The following is a 5,398-nucleotide window of genomic DNA, read 5'->3' as shown; positions in this document are numbered from 1 at the left end:
GCCCCGGCCCCCCTCTCGTCGCTGACGCCGTACGCGCTGACGTCACGATGCCCTTTCGGGATTCCCCCCGCTCCCCGCTGACGCCGGCGCCCCCGACGTCAGCACGTCGCGCCTTACGTGCTGACGCCACGATGCCCTTTCGGAGGTCCCCCCCCGCTCCTCGCTGACGCCGGCGCCTCTGACGTCAGCGCGGCGCGTCGTGCGCGCTGACGTCACGATCCCCCCTTTAAAAGCGTTTCCTTCACCGTTGCTATGGGGATGCGGCCTTTGTGGTAATCAGGCCATCGGCCTACCATGATGTGCTGAGCAGCACTGTACTAAGCGCTTGGGAGAGTACAGTGCAACAGGATTAGAGGACATGGTCCTCCATAATGAGTTTAATCATCAAAATGAGTATTAATAATAATAATAATGACGATGGCATTTCATTCAGTCGTATTTATTGAGCGCTTATTGGGTGCAGAGCACTGTACTAAGCGCTTGGGAGGGTACAGTTCAACAGAATTAGTGGACATGTTCCTCCATAATGAGTTTATTTATTTATTTTACTTGTACTTATCTATTCTATTTATTTATTTTGTTAATTTGTTTGGTTTTGGTTCTCTGTCTTCCCCTTCTAGACTGTGAGCCCACTGTTGGGTAGGGACCGTCTCTATCTGTTGCCAACTCGTACTTCCCAAGCGCTTAGTACAGTGTTCTGCACAAAGTAAGTGCTCACTAAATACGATTGATTGATTGATAATGAGTTTATTAATAATAATAATGATGGCATTTCATTCCCCCCCCCCCCGCCTTACCTCCTTCCCTTCCCCACAGCACCTGTATATATGTATATATGTTTGTACGGATTTATTACCCTATTTATTTACTTATTTTACTTGTACATATTCTATTTTATTTTGTTAATATGTTTTGTTTTGTTGTCTCCCCCTTCTAGACTGTAAGCCCGCTGTTGGGTAGTGACCGTCTCTATATGTTACCGACTTGTACTTCCCAAGTGCTTAGTACAGTGCTCTGCACACAGTAAGCGCTCAATAAATACGATTGAATGAACACATTCCACAGTTACTGTTATTATAGCCAGAATCAAAAGCTCTAGGGAAAGTTAGGGCCAAATTAGACTATGATCAAGACTTTTGACTTGATCCAATTACCAGCTGGTAGCCTTCCTATGCATTTTTCCTAAATGGGAGCGGGGACAGCTTTAAGAAAAGTGAATGATATTAAAACTGCAATGATTATAGTTGCAGTATTTGCCAAAGTCTGATGCACGGTCTACTGTCTCCTATCTTTCATTCCTTCCCACGCTTATTGAACAAATACTATTATTATTATTATTATTATTATTGAAGGTGGTGGAGGGAATAGGTGGGAGCTAAGAAGTCCACCATAGAGTAGGATATGAATTGTATTGTTCAAATCCAGACCAACTCTTTTCGGTTGCCAGTGACCTCAAACCTATCCTGCAGTCCTATCTGATTTAATTGTCAAAGAACCACATAGTCTATATATTAACACTGAGCTTTGTAAGTATATCAGTTCCTCCTACTTTGTTATCTATCAGTAATATTTATGGGTACTTAAATGTGCAAGGCTTTGCACTAATAGAGGAAAACGACACAGTGACTAATCTCAAGGAATTTACAAACTAATGGGGATAAGGGTGGCCATTTATCTAGTTTTATGCCAAAGAATTGTTTTCACCTAGTCTTTTCCTTTTATAAGGCATTGGACATCTTCAGTATGTCGTGTCTTTATTGTGAGCCCCTAACCTCCCTCCACCTCAGATCCTGCTGCTAACTCCGACATCCAGGAAGTGAAATCCCTGTTCACGGGGATCTGAAAGGAGAATGCAGTGGCCCTGGAGCAAAGGTAAGAAGGTTTTAGATCTCTCCTAGGGACTCCATCTAAATTCTGTGGATTTCCATAAAAGACCCTGTGGGATGCCACTATGTTTTGTCATAACTGCCGGCATCAGTAGTGTTACTGAATGCATTTGATCACTCACTGGTATGTGCTTGGTTGGGAATGTGCAGTAAAACCATGAGATAGTTCCCGTCCCCCAAACAACTTATCCTCTAATTGGGAGAAACAGACATTAAAGTATTGACAAAAAGAGTAATCAGAATAAATTGCTCAATGGATGGAGGGAGCGGGAGGAACAGACATTAAAATACTGACAAAGAGGGTAATCAGAATAAATTGTATAACGGTCTCAACAAATATACCTAAGTGAACATTATTTTATTGTCTTTCACCCCCACTAAACTGCTCTGCACACAGTAAGCGCTCAATAAATACGACTGAATGAATGAATAAGCTCCTTTTGGACAGGGATGATGTGACTAACAACTCTGTTGAATTGTACTGTCCCCAAGCACTTAGTACAGTGCTCTGGACACAGTAAATGCTCAATAAATACCATTGATTGATTGAAGTGCTAAAGGAAGGAATATAAATGTGTATGTGCTAGAGGTGGCTGATGGTTTGATGTGACATGGAGTGTTGAGTGTTAGTCTTGTTGGATGAGGTGAGATTTTATGAGCACTTTGTAGATGGGGAGAGCAGATTGGGTGGAGGAGGGCAGAAGGGAGTTCCAAGCCCAAAATAGCTGATCAATTCCGCCAACTTTTGTTGAGTGTGCGATTAAAGAATTCTGCTCTAGCTGAGATAAGAGATGAGCATCTCAGTTGGGACTCTCTCCTCGGATTTTCCTGAGGCAGCCAGGGTTTGACATTTAACTCCCTCTTGATCAGGACAGTGAAGGACAGCAAGGGGATGAGGAACCCCTGGCAGTCGGTGAATCTTCTGGGAATCCCAGGGCTCTCCAGGGGTTTGGTATAGGATGAGGCCAAGTCTACAGGAACCACTGTTGCCCTGAGAGGGCAGTGCCAGACTGGATTCAGAAAACCCTTAGACTAAACCCTACTGGAGCTCCAGGAAGGCTTAACATAGGAGATGCAGGGCACCCAAGCCATCTCTCACTGAACTACGACCATTTTCAGTTGTCCTGTCCTAGATCAGCACGCCTCTCATCCCTACAGGACTCTTGCTGTAGAGAACCAATAACGAGGGGTCCCATAACTGTCTCACTCCAGGCTTGGTGGGACCAGACAGACCTGGAGTTCGTTCCTCCAGTCCCACCTCAAACTCTACAGGGTTTAGGACACACGCTCTCAGAAGTCTAATTATGAGCCCAGACTCTTAGCTGATTGATGGCCTCCGGGCATACAGTCTTGTTAGCCTTGCACCAGGATTCCCTGTGGGCTTAGGGAGCAGGAGAGTGACACAAACCACTTTTCGGTCACATAAGAGAACAAGGACTTAACATCGTTATTAACATCAGATAGATGAATCGCTCTACTTAAGAACGCTAGTACAATATGTAAAGATTCCCTACCAGATAACTCTAACTGGAGACATAAACTGTCTGCCTGACTAGCTATTCAATATTAGATAATAACTATTGACCTAAATTATAATTGTGTTTTCTTAATACAATTGCAGCTTCATTATGCTTTCCATTAATTTTCTTCCTGCAGGTACAGGCACTTCTAAACCTCAACTGTACTTAGCCCCAGTTCAAACTCCAGCAGAGAGAATCATCATTTTTCACCAGCCCACAAAGGCTTTTTTCCTCTTTGTTTTCAGTGCCTCTCTCCTCACATCCCCTTCACCCTCTTCCATCAACATGATCATGACTTCCTTCCTCCAGATCCATCCTCTTGCAAATGTACTTCCATTGATCACATTCCCTTCATTCCTCTTGTGTGAATACTGTTTGAATACTATATGAATACTATTGGATTAATTTGACTACAATAATAATAATAATAGTAATGGTATTTGTTAAGCGCTTACTATATGCCAAGCACTGGTCTAAGCACTGGGGTAGATACAAGGTAATCACGTTGTCCCACGTGGGGCTCACAGTCTTAACCCCCATTTTACAGGTGAAGTAACTGAGGCACAGAGAAGTGAAGTGACTGGCCCAAAGTCACACAGCTGGTAAGTGGCAGAGCAGGGATTAGAACCCACGATCTCTGACTCCCAAGGCTGTTCTCTTTCTACTAAGCCACGCTGCTTCTGGTCTTGTACCCCAGTGCATACAACAGTGCTTGATACATAGAAGGTGTTTAAAAATATAATAATTAATACTAACAATGAGAAAGCTGGTACTGAAATCAGATTTCCCTGCTCCCGAGTACTCTGTAAGCAGCAGAAATTGTCAGGATGCCAATTTCTTTCACTGTGAACATCCATTTGGGCAACATGAAGGTCTAGGCTGGATGCCCTTGGGTTGACTGGGCTACAGCCCAAGGTTCGCTGCCCTCAGTCATCCTGACAATGCTCACTGCCCCGCTCCCCCATGCCTCTCCATTCCACTTGCTTTTTCCAGGGCTAAAAAAAGTATCATTGCCAAGGAGAGATGCCAGGCTCAGGGGTCTGTATATGCCAAGGAGGAGCAGGGATTTGGACCAATTCAGCAGGTAAGCGCGTGAGGGGATCAATTCCCTGTTTCTAGCAAGGTGAAATGGTGCAGCTGAAATGGCACAGTCTGCCGAGGTCCCCACTACGCATGCTTCCGTGAAATCCCACAACGGACATTCACTTATCTTTCCACCCCTCTCAGAGTTGCAGTTCAGAACACTTGTACTCTCCCACACGCTTAGTACAGTGCTCTGCATGCCGTAAGTGCTCAGTAGATACCACTGATTGATTGGTTATCATCTTTATATTAACATCATCAGCATTTACTGAAGGTCTGCTCAATCAGTCAATCGCATTTGCAGAGCACCACACTAAGCACTTGGAAGAGGACAATACAATACAGTTGATAGACACGATTGTTGCAGTGCTGCCTGCAGACCACGGTTCCAAGTGTTTGGAAGGGAGTCGATGGAAGAATATACCTTACAGTCAGTGTGGCAGACGACCCAGACACCTTCTTTTCTGCTCTCTCTCCCACAGGCTTCGAACTACAAGTAGGGGATGTTTGAGAAGTCGAAGGGCCGAGCAGAATCCCCAATGTCTTGTAGACTCAACGAGTAGAGTTCTTTAATCTCAGGAATGGTTGCAAAAAAATCGCCAATCTCTGAAAACTGACAACCTTAACAGGTAGGTGGTGGATTTAGAAATCACACACTAAGAGCATTTTAACATTACGACAGTGAAAAAGGGCTTCTACAGACTGTACAGTCATTGAACTCTAACTGTGTAGAGGGAGCTTTTCCCACCCCCTGCCTCAAGAGAGAAATGTCCCGAACATATATCCACTTTTGTCCCAGCACCATGATCCTCTACTTAATAATTACTAATAATTATGGTATTTTTAAGCACCTATTGTGGGACAAGCACTGTTCTAAGGACTGAAGTTGATTCAAGGTTATCAGGGTGG

The 5,398-nt window shown here is 44.2% G+C and overlaps 1 long non-coding RNA gene across 1 annotated transcript; it reads left to right on the top strand.

Moving 5' to 3' along the window:
* Positions 1 to 1,620: 1,620 nt before the first annotated feature.
* LOC119935858 lies at positions 1,621 to 5,049 on the top strand. Its single transcript, XR_005453470.1, has 3 exons — positions 1,621 to 1,872; positions 4,400 to 4,490; positions 4,972 to 5,049. It is a non-coding gene; the product is annotated as an uncharacterized LOC119935858 (long non-coding RNA).
* The last annotated feature ends 349 nt before the right edge of the window (positions 5,050 to 5,398 follow it).

The sequence above is a fragment of the Tachyglossus aculeatus genome, chromosome 12 (genome assembly GCF_015852505.1).
Source record: "Tachyglossus aculeatus isolate mTacAcu1 chromosome 12, mTacAcu1.pri, whole genome shotgun sequence".
NCBI lineage: Eukaryota > Metazoa > Chordata > Mammalia > Monotremata > Tachyglossidae > Tachyglossus > Tachyglossus aculeatus.
This window is presented reverse-complemented; position numbering and strand designations above follow the sequence as displayed.